The 21,647-nt window shown below is 39.8% G+C and overlaps 1 non-coding gene across 1 annotated transcript; it reads left to right on the top strand.

Moving 5' to 3' along the window:
• Positions 1-263: 263 nt before the first annotated feature.
• On the top strand, positions 264-369 carry LOC118491820. Its single transcript, XR_004892265.1, has one exon. It is a non-coding gene; the product is annotated as a small nucleolar RNA R71 (small nucleolar RNA).
• Positions 370-21,647: the final 21,278 nt, after the last annotated feature.

Consider the following 21,647-nt stretch of genomic DNA (forward strand, 5'->3'; position numbering starts at 1 on the left):
ACAATGCACAAACATCATAAATTTTATTAGAAGTTTGTATGTTACCATCATCAACCGCATGCACTTGTGTTCGGGTAACGACCGGTCGTGCTCTTCTTGAAGCTTGAGCCTTTCTCTTTGAGGTGATCGCCATTTGTTCCAAAAATTCCCAATCCTCATGCTCATAATTTGTGCCAAAAGTTCCATTTGTGATGGACATCAAATCTCGTGCATCTTCGGCACACAACCCTTCATGAAAAGCGTTCATTAACTCCCAAAGCTCAATCCCATGATGTGGACAATTTTTAATCATCATATTCAAACGCTCGAATGCTTCATGGAACATTTCGCCTTGTTGTTGTTGAAAGCTCCTCAACCCTTTTCTCGCATCATTGGTCTTTTGGGCGGTATAGAATTCGTCTAAGAATGTTTGTTGCATCTCCGCCCAAGTATAAATAGATGCCGAAGGCAAAGTGTAGAACCACTTCTTTGCCTTGTCCTCCAAAGAAAATTGAAAAAGTACCAACTTGATATCATCGGCCGAAAAACCTTGACTCCCAAGAGTATTGCAAATTGAGTCATAGGCCTCCAAATGGAAATAAGGCTCCTCCGTTGCTAGCCCCTTATATTTCGGCAAACTTTGTAACGAATTGGTTCTTACTTCAAAAGTTCTCCCTTGGTTGTTATGAGGAATAACCACCGGTGAAGGATTGTGCGTTATCACCGGTCTAAAATGTGCTTCAATTCCCCTTGCATTTTCCCTAAGATGCCTCCTTGGCACACCAAATCGACCTCTTGGACGAACTTGACCCATTGGCCTTTGCATGGGCCCTTGTGGTACCATTGGTTGTTGAATTGGCCTTTGAATTTGCGGTTGCACCTGTTGTGGTCGAACTTGTTGCAAAGGAACCGGACGTTGCAATTGCGGCCCTTGTGGCCTTGGCCTAATATGTTGAGGTATGAGTTGTTGTTGTTGAACCCCACCAACATTTGGAATCACTTGTACTTGGCCTTGCGTATAACCGTACTCCCCTTGCTCTCCATCACCCCCATAACCGTATCCTTCTTCATCAAAACCTTCAAATTCCTCATAACCTTCATCATACCCATCTCCTTGAATTCCCGATGATTGCCCAAATGGAATAGTCGAGTATTGAAAACCCGATTGATTTGGTGGTCGATACGGTGTAGCATGGACAATAGACGAAATTGGTGCCATAGTATGGCTCGAATATGATGGACCCGCACCCGGGAAAAAATGGGATAATGGTGGTATAGTAGTGGAAGGGTTAAATGTGACGGTTGGTTCTTCTTGGGTAGTAATGGGCTGTGTGGTGTTGGTTGGTGTAACCTGTTGAAGTATGGTGGGTTCGGTAGTATTTTGTGGAATAGTAGTATTAGGTGAAGGTTGAGTGGATGTTGGTATGAATGATGAGGTAAATTCACCCGTAGTGGGTGGTGGTGGTGGTGGATCCATGTATCGAATTGGTGTAACTGGTGTTGTTGGTGAACTATTGATTGTATTTTCCCTTAGCAAAATTCTGTTTGCTCGCAAAGTTCGCTCAATTTCCGGATCAAACGCCAATGGTGATAGCTTGTGAGAGCTCCTAGTACGCATGCACCTGTAAATACCTGCACACTAACACACCTCGCGTAAACCAGAAAAATAACAAACTTAAAACAAGAACAAAAATAACACACGTTGCGCACTACTCCCCGGCAACGGCGCCAAAATTTGACGTGATGTCGTGGTCACGCAAATTTAATCCCAATAACAACTATGTAAATAGTGGCAAGTGGGTATCGAACACAGGGAGTTTGTGGAAAATGTGCTATTTGCGATGCTTCTCTAGGTTAACTAAATTAAACTAATTGCAAGAAAAATAAAATTCACGAGTTGTTTGGATTTGATTGGTTTTAAAAACTAAGATTAATTAACTAATTTGCGAAACGAAACTTGAGGTTGTAAACAATTGAGAAATAAACGACTATCTTGTGTATCCGGTTTGCTTCAACTTTTGTGTTAATCATTTAACTAGAAAGAACTACATAGACATAGTTCATGCATAAACAATTGCAGTGATGAAAGGGGACGAAGTACTCAGATTCCGAGAACGTGAGGTTATCACCCGATGATCAATCAACCCTTACCCAAACCTAACTATACCCATGATATCCCGATTGCCAACGGCACCAAGAACGTATGGTTTCTAATTAGTTTAAAATAAGAATCAACCTGTTACTAACAATCGATTACACACCATAACAATCAATTTAAATGAAAAGAGATTGATATTCTAGAAATGCAAATAAGAACACAAAAGTCTAAACAAACCTTCACCACAAGATAGTCATTAGAGTACCTAGCCACTCATGGCTTTAACACACATCATGACAAAAATAGAAATAAAACAATGTTCACAAGTTCCACCAACAAAGACAAGACCAGAATTTAGTGCCAAGATTGTTCCCCAAATGATTCTAGTGAAAAGATTATGCCAAAGATGTGTTTCTTAGCTTCCAAGTGCCTTCAAATAGTCCCCCACTCGTTTTCCTCAAGTAGTAACCGAAAACACATGATGAGACATCATAATTCTCCATAAAATGGACTTTAAATGCGGGAGTTACGATTTTGGAACAGTCGGCGCCGTAAGCTACGCCGCCTGCCGTAGCTTACGGCACCCAGCGAACAAACATCCTTCCATCAGCACCGTAAGGTACGGCAGGTAGCCGTAGCTTACGGTGAGTAGTGTTCTTTTACGCTGCCTTGCTCCTGTCTTACGGCGGACAGTTTTGGCACTTCTTTGAGTACCGTAGCCTACGGCAAAGGCCGTAGGTTACGGCCCTGAGTGATTTTTTTGCTCTCGTTTCCTTCATTTCCCTTGTCCCCCGCACGTCGTAATCACGCCAACTTCTAGTTTCCATTCAAGCCCTCTAAAAGCTGCATCTTGTACACAATAACACCTGCATCAACATCATCTTGTGATTACCTAATTCTCGCAAATAACCGGATAAAATGTAGAATGTGCGTTATGTTTAAGCCTTTTAAGGGTTGTCCTACGGACCACCCGTCAGAGTTACATACGTTACCTATATTCAAATCACAATCGACACATAACGCAAACACTTTTATAGGCTAACCGTTACTGCATGTTATACGTGTTACTCGATGAATGCTTGTATGTTATGTTTACACAGTGATTGTTGCCTGACACCTTAGCAACGATAGTACTATAGTTTGGACTCAGCACCTTTCGTGGACAGGGGTTGTTAAGGGCTTTACTTCACGTGTCCTAGTGGGGATATGTGTTGCGCATTCTACAACTCGCAGTCACGTCTGTGCATATTTCATTGTCGATAACCTACCAGCTTCACTTTGCTACATGTTACATGCTGGTTATGCGTAAACGATTTCGCTATCTATTATGCTATTAAACTTGTATGCTCACCTTTACATTATGTGTATTGACCTCTATTTTAACATATGTGACAGGTGCTTAAGATGCTAGGAATGATGTGCTTTGGTGAATCAAGCTAGGGGTCTAGTTATGTCACGCTAAATCTGAGTTGTCGGAATAGTGTTTGTTTTTTAGACAATTATTTGAAATGACTGTTTTATTTGGATATGTTGTGGTATGGGACATGACGTTATAAATATCTGGTAATTAATAGTTGTTATGGATACTCATGAACAATCTGTTTCGCTCAGTGCCATGCCCCGATGTTTCCGCCATCGGTTGGGGTGTGACACGAGAGGGGGTCCAAACACCAATCTATTATGTCAGCAAGATGCTTAACGACCCAGAGATAAGATACTCCATCATGGAGAAGTTGGTTCTGGCGCTGGTACATGCCTCTAGACGGCTACGCTGATACATTGTAGATCATGTCATCATCGTCTTAACCAACTACAGGATCGGGCAAATCTTCTCTAAACCCAAAATCTCTGGAATACTGGCCAAGTGGGCAATTGAACTTGGTGGACACACCCTTGTTTATAAGCCGCACCCAGCAATCAAGGGGTAGGTTTTAGCTGACTTCGTCGTGGAAATACCGGTGAATCGCATCCAGGAATGCGAAGAAGAACAAAACCCTACACCTCTGCCGTCCCCATCAGATATCTGGGCACTATACACTGATGGTGCGTCTAATGAGGACAACGCGGGTGCAGGTCTGCGACTCGTCAGCCCTAACGGCCAAGAACTCACTTACACCATACGCCTCGACTTCAAAAGTACAAACAACGAGGCGGAATATGAGGCATTACTCGCAGGGCTATGTTTGGCAGTCAAACTCGGCGTGCAACATCTGGAAGCTCACGTCGATTCGTTACTAGTTGCGGGCTAGATACGCGGAGACTACGCTGCCAAAGGGGACATCATGATCCTCTATCTCGAACAAGCCAAGCAACTAATATCACAGTTCACCTCCTTCAACATTGTACATATCAACATGAGTGAAAACAAACCAGCGGATGTACTTTCTAAACTGGCATCAACTAGCTTCCAACACCTAGCAAAGGATATACGTATTGAAGTCCTCAAAAACCCTTCAGTACCCTTGAGCCAGGTCAACGTCATCCAGTACGGTACAACGTCTTGGATGACACCAATCATAAGATACCTACAATTAGGCATCGCCCCAAAGAACAAAGCAGAGGTACGCAAACTGCAATACAAGGCGTGCCACTATCAAATAGGGGACGGTATCTTATACCGCAAGTCATACCTGGGGCCACTCCTGTGATGCGTTGACCCTCAAGATGCCATATATCTAGTCCTAGAAATACATGAAGGAATATGTGGCATACATGCAGGCCCACGCATGGTAGTGGCCAAAATCATGAACGCTTGGTATTACTGGCCCGACATGCACCTGGATGCTGTTAAGATCCTGCGCAAGTGTTTCAACTGTCAACGATATGCACCAAAAACATTGCGCCCAAAGAACAACTTGATCCCCGTCACCACCGCGTGGCCCTTCCAGAAATGGGCAATAGACGTGGTGGGACCTTTTCCAGATGCACCAGGTGAAATGAAATTTATCATAGTGGTAGTCGATTATTTCACCAAATGGGTAGAAGCAAAACCGCTAGCCTTTACCACCGCTATGATAACAAGAAAGTTTGTATGGGAACACATCATCTGTCGTTTTGGTTTACCAATGTGCATCGTAACCGATAACGGCACCAACTTCGTTGCCGACGACTTCCAAAATTGGTTGAAAGAACTAAACATTGAACACGTTTTCTCTTCCGTGGCGCATCCTCAAGGGAATGGCCAGGTCGAAAGTATCAACAAAAGTTTAGTCGAAAGAATAAAGGCACGGTTGGGAACAGCCAGGCGTGGCTAGGTCGATGAACTCCCAAGTATCCTATGGGCGCATAGGACTAACCCAAAGATAAGCAATAGCGAGACACCCTTCAGCCTAGTCTACGGCTCTGAAGCGGTGATCCCAGCCAAAATTGGTCTCCCTTCACAAAGAATGCTGGCTGTCAACAAAATTGACAACAGCGACGAGCGCAAGCTTAACTTAGACCTCCTGGAAGAAAGGCGTGAAAACGCAGCAATCAATGAGGCTAAGTACAAAACAAAACTAGAAAAAATTTACAACACGCGCGTCCGAATTTGCACGTTCAATCTGGGAGACTACATCCTTCGCAATAATGAAGCTTCTAACGCAGAGCGCCCAGGAAAACTTACCCCTAAATGCGAAGGTCCCTACCTCATCCAAGGGGTATTGGGCAAAGGCGCATACAAACTGCAGATGTTAGAGGGAGACCCTATCGCAAGGACCTGGAACGCACAACAGCTTAGACGCTGCTATATGTAAGCTGCTATTTCCATTTCCATGTAACCCAATGGCCCATGCGCCATCTATTAATAAATAAACAAACAGTTTCTCCAACATTGTTTATCTCTTCTATTACAAATGTGTGTTACACTTTGCGGTATCTAAAAAAACAGATTGGCAAAATCTTCATTCGCAATACCCATACAAAGTGGCAATCACACACAAATCTTGTAAGAGGTAAGAAAGAGCAAACGTTGCGATGTATCCGGGCGGATGCGTACAACGGATTGCTTATAGTTTTTTTTCAAACCAGAACGCACTTCCTAGGCCCTAACGGGATAAAAACGGGAATTGACTACTACTTACACGACAATGACAGTATACTCATTACTTCACGCATTCCCTAACCAGTGGAACGGAATTAATGAAAGGTGTCGGCCCACCCGCGCTCTAAAGCCAACAGAGTAACACATTACCATACTTGCATATCATCTATACATGCAAAAGGCAAATCTTGACTTAATATTATTTACATGCGCCTTAAACATTGGCCTTAAATAATATTAACTCACCCGCGCTCACACAAAGTCAAAAAGTAAATATCCTTTACTTACATTCTTTGAACCACACATTAACATACTTGCATATCATCTACACATGTAAAAGGCAAATCCTTACTTAATATTATTTACATGCGCCTTAAACATTGGCCATAAATAATATTAACTCACCCGCGCTCACACAAAGTCAAAAAGTAAATACCCTTTACTTACATGCTTTGAACCACACATTAACATACTTGCATATCATCTAGACATGCAAAAGGCAAATCCTTACTTAATATTATTTACATGCGCCTTAAACTTTGGCCTTAAATAATATTAACCCACCCACGCTCACACAAAGTCAAAAAGCAAATAACCTTTACTTACATGCTTTGAGCCAAACAAAAATTTTATATTCCACATACTTATGCACCTACCAGGTACATAAAAGGCAACCTTTACATTGTTTTAGAACATTTACACGAAAGAAGGCAAAAAAGGCACGCAGGCCCAGCCTATTCTACATTTGCACCACTAGTGCCTTCCCCCTCTTTCGCCGGGTTAAACAACATGCGTAAACAGTCCACGTAATCTTCCGCTTCCAAACATGTTTCAATACGATCAAGGGCAGGAATGGACAGATTGTTGTATGCATCTACCGTGGCATCAAAAGCAGCTTCGGTATCCACACTGTGAAACCCGGATCATTCATCAGTAAATTTACTACTAAAGAACGGGTTCACATCGTTAAGGCACTTGTCATAACCAGCCTTGAACCCAGCCTGGCGCACACGCTCGTTCATATCAGTAACCGCAGTCGCGTTCTCAGGGGCATCAAGGATAGCCTCCACAATCTAATCACATGACATCAACAATATTACTAAGGCAAACACAAGGAATAAAAAGGCACAAGATACTTACATGCCTGATACCATGCTGACGCATCCAAGCATGATCATTAGTAACCTGGGCAAGGGAGGTGGCCAACCCATCTCTAACTTCCTCAGCCTGCCTTGCCCGCGTCTCAGCTTCAGTAGCGCGGGAGGTCACTTCCCCAAGGATACTCTCTCGAGTCTTCAGTTCCGCCTGTTTGCAAAGAAAATAGACAAGTATAATAAAGAAATCTACAACACTTGTCAAAACAAGGAAACAACTCATGCATAGATGAGTTCATACCTGGAGCTCCTCCACAACCTTGTTATGTTTGGTGCGATCAGCATTCGCATCCGCAAGCTCCTTCGCAGCACGCACCTCCGCCTCCTTTAGTGCTGCAGCACCGCGTGCTTCTGCTTCTTTAACAGTCGTTTCAGCTGTGGTCTTCTCCTTGACCAAAGCGGCATTAGCAGCCTTCAGGTTATTTAACTCCTGACGAAGATGCAAAAGCTTTTCATTCTCTCTAGCAGAAGCTTCCTTCCAAAGCTTGCGCTCATCAGAAAGCAGTTTGGCAAGAGAACGAACCTATTCAAGGCCGGCGGATGCGGCCCACCTTTCAGTCGGCTTCATTTTCTCAAACGCAACTTTCTCCTTCTCTAAGTGCTCCTCAGCCGCTTGAGCAGTTTTCATCATCGCCTCAGCTTGTGCCCTTAGCCAGATAGTTTCCTCTTCCCTGCGAGCTAAGGTGGTGTAATCCTCCATATTCGCATTCGCGACTATGGAACCCCCAACAAGCATGGAGGCAAGCTGACTCTGCAAATTTTGGTGACTAAGGCCACGAGCACGAGCAGTCTCAAAAGGGGTCCCTACTCCTTGGGAACGCCCGTCGCATCAGGGTCTCTCAGCGCCCCAAGATGACCTGCGGTTCACTACAATCAGTCTTCAAGTTAGAAATTACTAAAGGACAATGCAGGCAAAATAAAAATATTGTACCTTTGCCTTCTGGTAACAAGGCATTCAGTGCAGCTTCATTAGGGACCCGAAAGTTACTAAGAATGGTTTCATTCCATCCTTCCTCGTCCGGACGGCACTTAACGATCTCAATCTTGCCCTCAAAATCTGGGCAAAACATCCTCCATAGCGGAGCCTCTAATGCCAACCCATCTGTACCAATTATTAACACAAACAACGTGGCAAACAAACAAGAAGAATGCACAGGCACTTACCTTCGTTTTGCTCCCGCAACACAGGCCTTGCCTTCCTCCCCAGTTTGCCACCCAACATCATCCGCAATATCCACAACTGCATGTTCTCCAATTTCTTGGAAGCAATAAGGTGTTGATGTGAGAACCATGTTTGTTCCCCCCTCCTTGGGGGTACTCAGCTGCTCGGTTACAATGGTATCCCTCACATTTCTAAACTGCAGCCTGGCAGTGACCGCGGCTGCCTTCACATAGAAGAACTTGGTCTTCCACTTAGTAATGCCCTTGGGGTGGGCTCATAAGCTTGGGAGAACCTCCCCGCACACGAAAAGAGAAGAAACCAAGCTGCTCCGTCATCTGGTAGAAACGTCAGAAATCCTCTACCAAAGGCTCCACATTCTGAGCACGAAATATATACTCAAAATTACGAACACGAACCATTCCCAACGGACTCAGTTGGGAAATATGGATCTTGTCATACTCTAATAACTCCACCATGAAAATAGTCAGTGGAAGCCGGAGATTACAGATATCAAACCAGTCAGCAAACAAGCTGACATATCCTGCCGGATCATCACTGGCAGTATCACCCTCTTGGGGATACCTAGCCCCATAAGCAGCCGGCATTTGGATACTCATCATCAAGTTATTGAACGACGACTCCGACCACTTCAACACTGGCAAGAACTTGCCAGGCGCGTTAACTTCCGCCTCCGCCGTTGGCGACGACGGTGGATCAGGATTTACAGGAACGGTAGAAGTTGGTTTTGAAGGACTAGCCATCGAAACTAGAAAACAACGAAGAAGAACAAGAAACTATGAAAGTCTCACCGGAAAACTCAAAGTTTTTGTTGGTGCATCCGGCTGTCGTATGCGTCTTGTATCGAGTCTTGTATAGAATAGTCTAGATCAGGGCACAGGAATCGAGAAAAAGTGGAAGTTTAGAGCTGATTCCGCTTGAAATGACATTAGGCCACTTTCAAGAGAAATCACCAAATCATGTAATTCCGCTCGAGAGTTAAATACTGATTCCGCTTGAGTCGTAGATGCTGATTCCACTTAAATTGAGTTCAAGCGAAATCACAGAGGCTATATATAGGTAATCCTCAAGCGAAATCAAGCAACAGTTCATTCTGGTTTGCAACGAAGTGCTGCCGAAGTGTCGAGTCGCTGTAAAAGTCATTCAATCAATACAATTGACAGTTTAAAGTGTATTGCTTGCTGAATTGAACTCAGTTTCTTAGTTTCCGCCTTTGAAACTGAGATAAACTCTTCTGATCGACTCGTTCGGGTCCGAAAACGATCCTACAAGTGGTATCAGAGCTCAGGAAGAAGAGTTCTATACAATTCAGCTGCGAATTCTGATTCTACACCTTTCTTTTTCAAAATTCAAAAATTTTCACGGTTAAAATCGGCTCAATTTCACACAGTGCACTCGTAATTACATATTATAAAAGCCTTAAAAGTTTCAAGTTAAAATTCGATCTAAAACTTGTGATTTTAGTGATTTCGCTTGAAAAGGTTCGATTGAATGATGACGTCACATTTGATTCTGCTTGAAATTGTGGTCTTGATTCCGCTCAGAAACAGATCCCGCTTGAAAGTTTTCAGTGATTCCGCTCGAAATCAAGATTCCGCTTGAAAGTTCTGTGTGATTCCGCTCCAAGGTTCTTTGTGATTCCGCTCCGAATTACTTTGGAATTCCACTTGAGAAAGTTTGGTGATTCCGCTCGAACCACCTTTCGCTTGAAAAAGTTGTTGACTAATTCTGCTTCAAATCAGGGGTTTCGCTTGAAAAGTTGTTTTGCTTAAACTTGATATTTCGCTTGAAAGATTTGTTTGAGAATTTCTTGAAAACCGAAACATGGAAAACGAGGATTTTTATAATGCCTTTGCTACCCCGATCACAGTTGCTCAGCAAACGACGCTAGAAAACGAAACGGGAACTACGCAGAAACCGCCCAAACTTATGAACATTGAGGAGTATAAGACTTGGGAAGAACGTTTTGAGAACTGGGTGCAAGCTAATTATCTAGATGCTTGGGAATGCATTGAGCCTAAGTACGTTAGACCTATCAATGATGACGAAGATGTGATTCCTATCAAAGATCTTAGTCCCGATGAGAAAAAGAAATACAAAAATGAAAAAATGATGATTAGTTTACTGCAACAGGCAGTCAAAGAGGATATCATGGTTTTATTGCAACACACTGGGAGTGCTTATTCAATTTGGAAAGCATTGCGATCTAAGTTTGTTGGAAGCCAAGAAATGATCAAGAACAAGAAATCACTTCTGAAAAAAGAGTTTGATTTATTTCGTGGTTTGAAAAACAAAAGCACAAAGCAGATAATTGAAAGATACTGCAATTTATTGGTGAACATGAAGAGGGCTAGCATCACCAAAGAAAATGAGGAGTTAATTGAGAAGTTAGCTGATGCGTTGCCGCATGAAACTTGGGGTACATACTTGATGATGCTAAGAAACAAAAAGGGGTTCAACAATTTGACACCTAGCAAATTCATTGAAAAGATTGAGGCTCAGGAATGGAACAGATAAAGATTTTGAGAATGAAAGTGTTTGATGGTGAACAAGACATCGGGTTGTATTACAAATCAGGGTTGAATGATAAAACAACCAACATGTCACCAAAAGTTGAAACTGCATTCAATACAAAGAACTCATCTGGAAGTTCATCAAAAGGATCAAACAGCAACACAAGTTTCTCATCATTTCCATCATTTGATCCGAATGTTTCAACAACAAGAAATGGCAAAAAGCTTCAATGCAATCTTGTATTGAATATTGAAAATGATCAGGAATATTCTGAAGAGTTAGCTAAAAGCCATATGTCTTTAGTAGGAACTGTTCTTGAATCTTATGGTAGTTTTGTTGCCGGCCGAATCGGGAATCCAATGCTTACTAAGGAGGATTACGACCAGATCGATGCTGAAGAGATGGAGTTGATGGATATAAAATGGTGTTTGGCTAGCGTGTTAAGGAGAGCTGAGAAATTCAAGCAGATTACTGGAAGAGATGATCTTAGGGAAGCTAATGTTTCTACTTTGGGTTTTGACAAATCTAAAGTCACTTGTTTTCGTTGCAGGGAAAAAGGACACTTCAAGAGGGAGTGCACCAATCGCGAAGCAAGTGGAGCTCAGAATCCTTTCAACAACAATGATTATTATCGGAAGGCCATCTACCATCAAGTTGCTAAACAACCAACTCAACAACATCAACATCAAGCACAAACTGCACATGGAAGGAATGTGATGATGATACTGAGTATTATGCAATGGTAAAGCCTTGGTAATAGATCAAGATGATGAGAAATTACCTGAAGGGTTTAGCTGGGAAAATTTCACTTGGGATGATTATATTCCTGACCAAACTTCTGTTCACACAGCTTTTGTTACCAGAATTGAAGAAGATAGTGATGATGATACTGAGTATTAAGCAAGAAGAATGGCAGAACATCTGAAGATGATGGCTGAAAGCGATAGTGAGGATGAAAAAGCAAAGAAGAAAAAGAAAAAGATCAAGACACTAGAGAGCAGTGATGATGAAACTCCGGTGGTGAAAAGAAAAGTGAAAGAAATTCCAAAGTTTAAAATTAGTGAAGATGTTATTGCAAAAGAGATTCATGTGAACTGTGAAACCTGTGAGATCATGAAAAAGAAAAACAGCGAGTTGATCAACAACATGAACAGGTTGAAGGAATCTTACGATGTGCTGAACAAAGCAATGAACATGTATAATGACACAAGTGAAGAACATGCATCTGCTATGAAAACTCTTCAAGGAGCATTCATGACGAAGCAAAAAGTTGTGAATAATTACATTGAAAAGTGTGTTGTTCTTGAACAAAAACTAGAATTGCAAAGAATTGAGACTGAGAGAGTAAATCGTTTGTTGAAAAGTTACTCATGTACTTCTTATGTTATTGACAGGATTTATCCAACTGTTGAAGGCACGAAGGCGTTTGAAGATGATGAAGTAACTGAAGAACAGACAGTTTCTGAAGAAAAGACTCCTGAGAAGAAGACCGAGAAGAAGAATGACACAAAGAAAAAGACTGACAAGAAGAATTCTGGTAAGAAACCTGGTGTCAGTTATAACAAGTGTCCACCCCCGCTGGAAAATGGATATTTGCCCAGAAATCCAAATGATGAAAGAGTCAAAAAGGCTACAAACTTACAGTGGGAGTCGGAGTCCTCAGTCAATTTGCCAGACAGTATTGATGTCACGTTTACATCGTCTGACACTGATCAACAATCTTAATTGATGAAGATAGTGGTGGATCATGTGTTAGATAATGATGAAACTGAGGAGTCAAAGTCGGAGTCAAAGTCTGAGTCCAGCACTCCGGGTAAAAAAGAAAAACAGGGAAAATAGTTTATGACAAAGAATTTCTGTTATCAAAATCTAATTTGAATGATGAAACATTTAAAGTGGCATATACTTTGAATGATTCGGATAAATTATTTTCTGATGAGGAATTTCCAATAAGAGGTGTTAAAGTTGAGATGATAAAAAAGGTTTTGAAACTAACAGAAATTAACATTTCTGAAATAAAGATTTAAATCTTACTGATAAACCTAAAAAATACACCTCAAGAATGCTGCAAAGATTAAACAAGAAAAAAGGTTATGGTTCTGGTTTTCACAAGAAACCAAATCAGAACCGTAATTTCAAAAAGAAAGGGTTGGGTTTTATTCCAATAGAAAAATGAAAAATATATTCGTGATTTTAAATCAAAGATGACGTTTGTTTCAGGTACATCTTCTGAAGAAGAGAAAGAAAGGTTGTTCAGAAAGCAATCCAACAAAGAGTTCCTTGCAAAGAAGCAAGAAGAAATGAAGGTTGCTAATCAGAGAAGGAAAACTCGAACCTGTTTCAAATGTGGTAGAATTGGACATCTTTTGGTGAACTGTTCGCAAGCAATTCAAACCAAACAGGGAGTTTCTAAACTCAAAGAGAAAGTGATTGAGTTTGAACCGCCAATTAAACGAACCAAATTATTCAAAAACTCAAAATTTGAAATTGGTGAATGTTCAAACAAGTTTTATAACAAAAGAGCTAAATCTAACAACCAGAAATGGGTTGTTAAGAAGTCTGGGAATAGCTCTAGCGATGATTCTGATAGGTCAAAATCAGAGGAGCTATCTTCTGGCGATGAATCTGATTCCACAAAATCAAAGGAGCCAGAGGTTGAGAAAAATGATGAAAAATCAGTTCTTACTGTGGATGATGCAGATTTTCCACCACTTCAAGCTGAAAATTTTAAAAAGAAAATTGGTAAAGTTGAGATTTCAAATCAATTTTATGATGATAAAAAGGTTTTTGATGTTGAAAAGGCCTTTAACCCCAAAGTGAAACACATCTTTGGTAAAATGATTGATCGAAAAGTCAAAGGGGTTAAAGAGTTCTATGAGAAGAAGAGGAAAGGTAAGAAACCGAGTGATGATGACTCGGTAACACCCAAGGCTGGTCAGGCTTGGGTGGATATTTTCTTTGATTGAAAAACCTGACTTGCCGGAGTTCCCAGGTTGGTAAGAGTGGAACATAAATCGGCATCATTCTTTGTATTTGATTGTGTTTTTCGTACAAGTGGTAAATCAAGGGCATTAATTTGTACTTGATTTTCTACAAGTGGTTAAAGACAAAATGATGAATCATATCCCCGTTCCTACAATTGGTAAAATCAAACAAACTTATTTTCCAGAAAAATCATTTTGATTAAAACAAACTTAAGTGTTTTGAAATCATAATGAGAAAATGGTTTGTTGATAGGGGGAGTTCTGATTGTTTATGCCAAGCGGATGGCGAATTAAGGTGATTTGATATCAATTGTCATTTACTTGTATAGTTTGTTTTCAATTTTCTTTAATGTTTCTGCATTTTAGGGGGAGTAAGAATTTTTTTTCAGAAAATCCAAAAACATTAGAAAATTTGAAAAAGACAAAAACATGATAAAATTAAAAAAAAAAAGAGTTTTTGTTGCATAAAAGAGGAAATGATAGTACATCAGTGGACTATCACAACATGCTAAAGATATGGAAAGTTAAATGTGATAAACAATCTTACTGCGGAAGTGTTAGTAGGTTTTTGCACATTTAGTAGATTGTGATGAGATATAAACCTAAAATTCAAACTTGCTTATTTTGTGGGTAACATTTTTGGATATATGGGTAACCCCCGAAATCTTGTTTGAAAGGTCCCTCTTTATGAGATATTAGGTCTTTATACTCAGTGATATCTGGGGTATTATCCCGGGACTTCTGCTGATTGGAAATTCTGACCTAGTCCCCGTATAATACTTTCTGCAAATGCTTGAAACATAGCACCGCCCTCAGCAAATTGATGAAACAATAAAATTGATAGTCATTGCTGTTGTAAAAAAGATCGTCTAAAGGGGACGCACCAAAAGTCGAAGCCGTCATCTCTTTGCGTATACGGAAGTATCGACCTGAGCTCTCACGGGCCTCGCAATATAACCCCTTTACAGATATCATCTGTGGTATACTCACCTATAAGACTGAATATTGGGATCTGGATTGTAACAACTCTCACTAAAATTAATGCTTAGGGTGGTAATTAGCTATTAAGAAAACCCTAATTGAGAAACCCAAGCAATTCTACACTAACCCTAAAATTTTCATAACAACCAGAATCAGGATCAGGGCCCCTAAAACCCAAGGGGGGTTAAACCCTAATGGACGATTATCCTTATTATTCGTTGTCACAAATGAAATTGCATGCAACGTCGACTCATCAGGGCTAGATAGGTAACGAAGCATGCCTAGTCTACTTTGACATCCCAGGCGATACGCGGGAGGTTCCCCGAATTCTTCCGCGACACGCGGGAGATGCAAATTTTCAGTATAAATAGAGGGCCTTGGGACTTGAATCTGGAAGTTAAAACGACGGCCAAACGCTTTCTGTACGTCGAGTTATCACACTTATATTACAATTAAACACACACACTGCTTTCGAATTGCTGCCGCAAAACAGGGTAATCACTTGATCGCTATTATGATTAATTTTCCGAGATCAATATATCCAATGGATGTTTAAGTGCCGCCCACATAGGGTTATACTTTGTCGTTCGTCGTTAAATCGATGAATGTTTAAGTATTGCACTTTGTCGTTCGTTGTGAGAATTTGATCTCGTGAGTTATCGTAACTGCTGTATTGATCACTAACCTGGTTTTGTGTGCATTATTATTTAAATTAGGTTAACAAGGCTAAATCATATTCTGCCCGTGTTAAATCTGCAATGTGAGTCATTCTCTTTTTATCAACTGTTTTACAATACTCCAAATCATTTTTCAGAGTTATAATTACAGTGATTAAGTTTATGTAATCACCAAATTACAGCCAGTATGTGGGGTATTGTGCACATTACTACTGTTTTAATCACATTAGGTGGGCGAACCTAAAATTTAGTGATATACGTCATTCATTGGGGCAGCCAATGGTGATATGACCACAGTCACAGATCCGGTCGAGTGACAAATACTGTGGGTAGTTGGTAGATAATAAACATATGTAAAAACTCTTAATACTGTGAATTATAACAAATGTGTCGTTTTTAGTAAACTGAATGATTCACTCAGTATTTCCCCGCTGACAATACCTTTTTCAAACATGTTTCAGGTGATCTATTGTAATTCAGGAAAAGTGCTGGGGAGCATTTCAAGCTTAAGATAGTGGCTCATTATAAAATAAAAAAATATGTTTTGTTATTGTAAATTATCGGGGTTTTATCCCGAGTTGTGAAATAAAATAATCAGGAAAAGTTTTTTTTTAGCTTTAAAATGATCCTTATGATAAAAAAATTTCCGCTGCTAAAATCACATAAAATAAATATCACGGGATTTCTGTCCCGCGGCTCCTGAAACGGGTCAAACCGGGTCGGGGGCCGTGACAGAAATAAGGTGGTATCAGAGCCACTGAGTTAAGCTAATTAAGTATTTAGAGATACTTAATTTTTCCTGATTACTATTATGTGATTATGTGTTTTATTAAACTGATTATTTGTTAATTACAGTATGGGTAAGCAAAAGCTGTCAGATATCTATCTTAAATTAGATAGGTCGGTTTATGAAAAGGGAAGTTCATCTTCAAAACTCCCTACAATTCCTGAAGAAGGAATATTTGTGCGAAAAGCACAATATGAGAAACCGCTTTCTCCTAGAAAAAGGAGTATGATTATTAAGAAAAGTAAAGAGCAAATCCGAGAGAAGAAGATTAAAAAGGAAACCCAGGAATTAATTAATAAATCACCTTGGGAAGACAAGCTAGATGAGAAATGGGCAAATTTGTATATGCTAGCCACTGTAGCAGAACATGCAAATCTAAAAAAAAAAAAACCCTAAGTCTAGTAATAGCACTTCCCAGTAAATAAATAAATAAATAAATCCGAGTGTGTTCTTTCCTGTTATTTTGTACAAATAGTGTGCAATAAAACTTCGATGTTTATTTGTTAAACTTTGTTCCAAAGTTTTAACTTAGTATTTTTGTGCATTTTGCATATATGCTACACAGCATGAGTGAGATATCTGAAGCCTTTCAGAACCTCAATCTTTACCCGGTGAATATAGAAGTTTCCCAAGAGTTTACTGGATACTTTGCTGATGTGGACCAACCTGTAGAATTCCATGCTCCACCTTTGACAAAACCAAAACGAAAGAAAAAGAAGAATTATATATGGGGAAGTCGTATACGTAGGAAAAAGCCAGTTCCGAAACTTCCTAAAATAAACAACCCTTTAGAAATAGAAAAAGAAACGGGTAAACAGCCGGAGATGGAAATTGAAGTTAGGAAAGATTCTAGGCAAATGGAAATACAATTTGAGGAATATTCTAAAGACATAGAAATGGAAGTTGGACAAGGTTCTAGACCAACTCAGATAGAAATTGGAGAGAGTTCCAACAAAAACCAAAACCAGGGAATAACTTTTCAAGATGAAATAGATTTTCTATTGGCAAGCTGTGAGACTATTCAGCCTGTCAATACGAATGTTTTTACCTATCCTGCTGAAAATCCACTCCCTATGAATTTTGAATCAGCAATCCCAGAACCAATAGTTCACTCCCATCCTGTAGGAATGGACGAATGGTGGACGAATGATTGGCAATTTCAAAATATTGTCAACGACCCTTATTCCTTTCTTCCACAATTCGATCCAGAACCCCTACCTAATCCACCAATGAGTAACGAAAATATGGCTGAACTTCGCCATTACGGTGAAGAATTGATGGATGCAGGAAATAGAATCAGGGAGATAGGGGGACAAATTGCCTGGAAGTATGATGAAAGGGAACTTCGTTTTTAGAACGACAAGTGACGAGAGATAGGAGGATGATAAAACTAGTTGTGTAATAGTAAAAGTAATAGTGAAATCAGTCTGTAACATAACGAATAAAATTTTGTAAAATATTGGTGTGCATTGATGCATACTATAACCAATATAAAATGGAATCGAGAAATCGATAGTTTTAACTATACGTGTATTGTAAATTGTCTGATTTTGTGTATAACTGCTATTTATCAGATACTAATAAAAATTATATATATTATCAGATGGCAAATAGTGGTAATGAACTGGTAAATGAGGTTAATCAGTCGGAGCAACATCCAGGGGATCAATATATGACTAGACAAGATATTGAAAATATTGTTGCTCAAGGGATAGCCAATGCTATTCCAGCATTCGTTGCTGTTGTAAAAAGTCCAATCGAACACAACATATCATTCCTGGTAAACGTACTTCTGAAGATAACTTCAGTAATAGTATAAACGGGGGCAATAATCATCATGATAATGAATCCCAGCACACGCGGCTCCCTAAGAAACTGAAAGCTGCAACACCTGGTTGCACTTTCAAAGAATTCCTTGCTTGTAAACCCACTGAATTTGCAGGCAATGAAGGGGCAACTGCATCACTGCGTTGGTTAGAGAAAACCGAAGCAGTAATTGCAATAAGTAAGTGTGCCAAAGATGATCAGGTCATGTACGCATCAAATCTGTTTAAAGAAGGAGCACTTGAATGGTGGAACACTGTGTTACAAGCTAAAGGAAGAAATAGGGCTTATGCTATGACTTGGGAAGAATTTAAGAATCTTGTAGAAAGAAAATTCTGTCCTGAGTATGAAAAGGAACAAATGGCAAATAAGTTCCTAACTCATCGGATGTTAGGTGTGGATTGTCGTGGTTATACTTCGACATTCTTTGAATATGCTAGAGTGGTACCAACACTGGTTTCGCCAGAACCGGTACTCATTTCTCGCTATATTTGGGGATTAATTAGCGAAATTCGAAATATCGTTAAGGCTGCGAGACCTCGCACTATTGACGATGCAGTAGAATTAGCTAACACCCTAACCGATGAACTGATACGCACAAGAGATGAAGACAGGAAGAAGGAACTAGCTCAGAAAATTACCCAAGGATATAGGGTGGGTAATAGTAGTAATTTCAAGAAAAGAGGAGCAGGGCAATCTTCAACTTTGCCATTCTGCAAAATTTGCAAAAAAGAAACATTTTGGAAAATGTAACAAACTTTGCAATTTTTGCAAAACGATAGGACATCGTGAAGAGAATTGTAGAAAGAAATCCATAATTTGTTACAATTGTGGAGAAGCCGGACATTTCAAAACAGAATGTCCTAAGTTAGTCAAACCAGTAGACAACAAACCCAAGGCGACCGAAGGAGCTACTAAGAAGAATGCCAGAGCATTTCAACTAACCACTCAAGAAGCAGAGCTCATTCCGGATGTGATAGCCGGTACGTTTCTAGTTCACGACGTTTATGCAAAAGTATTATTTGACTCTGGTGCAAACCAAAGTTTTATAAATACTTCATTCTGCCAAGCTCTTAAGTTACCCTTAACTACCATTAGGCAGATTTTTACAGTCGAAACCGCAGATGGGAATTCAGTAAGAATTAATCAGGTTTTGCAAAAAGTAGAAATAGAACTTTCAGGTCATAAATTTGCTGCAAACCTATTACCTATGAAATTAGCTGAGTTTGATGTTGTGTTAGGAATGAATTGGTTAATAGCCAACCATGCTCAAATCATTTGTGATAAAAACTCTATAGAAATTCAAGCACCTACCGGAGAAGTAATCATGATTACAGGAGATAAACCTCGAAAGCCGCTGAAGTTCATATCAGTAATGAAAGTTGCTAATTATGAACGTAAACAAGGAATAGTATATATGATTTCAGTAATCATTTGTACTAAAGGAAAAGAACTTAAGGAAATTCCTGTAGTCTCAGAATACCCAGATGTATTTCCGGAAGATTTACCTGGGTTACCACCAGATAGGGAGGTAGAATTTAGGATTCATCTAATTCCAGGAACTACAACGATAGCCAAGGCACCCTATCGATTAGCTCCTACCGAAATGCTAGAATTGAAGAAGCAATTAGATGAATTACTAAGCAAAGGATTTATACAACCTAGTTCATCCCCTTGGGGTGCATCAGTGTTGTTTGTGAAAAAGAAAGATGGATCGATGAGAATGTGTATCGATTATAGAGAGTTGAATAAGGTTACAATTAAGAATCGATACCCATTACCTAGGATTGATGATCTTTTTGATCAATTACAAGGCGCTAAATACTTTTCTAAGATAGACTTGCGCTCCGGATATCATCAATTAAAGGTTCAAGAAGAAGACATACCTAAAACTGCTTTTAGAACTAGGTATGGACATTATGAGTTTACAGTCATGCCCTTCGGGTTAACTAATGCACCTGCAGCATTTATGGACATGATGAATAGGATCTGTAAACCATATTTGGATAAATTTGTAATTGTTTTCATAGACGATATACTTATTTATTCAAAAAGTCAGGATGAACATCGTCAGCACTTACATGCACTCTTAACTTTGTTAAGAAAAGAAAAGTTGTACGCCAAATTTTCGAAGTGTGAATTTTGGCTACAAGAAGCGCAATTCTTAGGACACATGGTGAATCATGAAGGTATTCATGTAGATCCTGCTAAGATAGAAGCAATTACCAATTGGAAGGTTCCGCAAACCGCAATGGAAATTAGAAGTTTTATAGGTTTAGCAGGGTATTATAGACGGTTTATTAAGGATTTTTCCAAGATAGCCATACCATTAACTAAGCTAACCTGTAAAGCCATTAAGTTTGAATGGGGACCTAAGCAAGAAGAAGCCTTCAGAATCTTAAAGCAGAAATTAACCAACGCTCCAATCTTAGCCTTACCAGAAGGAACAGAAGATTTTGAAGTATATTGTGATGCTTCAAAATTAGGATTCAGATGTGTGTTAATGCAACGCAAGAAGGTAATTGCGTATGCTTCCAGACAATTGAAAAAGCACGAGGAAAACTGTCCGACTCATGACTTAGAATTAGGAGCTATAGTTTTTGCCCTTAAGATATGGAGACATTATCTGTATGGAAGTATGAGGCAAAGAAGATGGATGGAAATCTTGAGTGATTACGACTGTGATATTCAATATCACGAAGGAAAGGCAAATGTAGTCGCAGATGCCTTAAGTCGTAAGTATCACGAGAAGCAAAGGCGAGTCCGTGCTCTTAGAATAAATCTACAAGTAGATTTAATGGAACAATTAAAGGAAATTCAGGAAACGGCAATCAAGGACAATGCCGAAGAAATGAAAGGTTACCTAAAAGAATTGGAACAAGGAAATGATGGAATTTGGAAATTCCACAAAAGCAGAATTTGGGTACCTAAACAGGGAAATTTAAGATCAAAGATTTTAGAAGAGGCTCATAAATCTAGGTATACTGTACACCCAGGAAACAATAAGATGTACCAAGAATTAAGAAAGAATTTCTGGTGGATAGGAATGAAAAAGGATATAGCCAAATACGTATCTAAGTGTCTAACTTGTTCACAAGTTAAAGCCGAACATCAGAAACCTTCAGGTCTACTACAACAGTTAGAAATGCCTGTATGGAAATGGGAACTTATAACAATGGACTTTGTTACTAAGTTACCCAAAACCAGAAAAGGTAATGATGCAATTTGGGTAATTGTGGATCGATTAACCAAATCTGCTCATTTTCTACCAATAAAGGAAACCTTTAGCATGGAAAGGTTAGCCAAGTTGTACGTAGATGAAATAGTATCCTTACATGGAGTTCCACTCTCCATTGTATCGGATAGAGATAGTCGTTTCACTTCCCGTTTCTGGACAAGCTTCCAAGAAGCAATGGGAACCCGACTCAATCTAAGTACTGCATATCAT

Source organism: Helianthus annuus, chromosome 4, assembly GCF_002127325.2.
Source record: "Helianthus annuus cultivar XRQ/B chromosome 4, HanXRQr2.0-SUNRISE, whole genome shotgun sequence".
Taxonomy (NCBI): domain Eukaryota; kingdom Viridiplantae; phylum Streptophyta; class Magnoliopsida; order Asterales; family Asteraceae; genus Helianthus; species Helianthus annuus.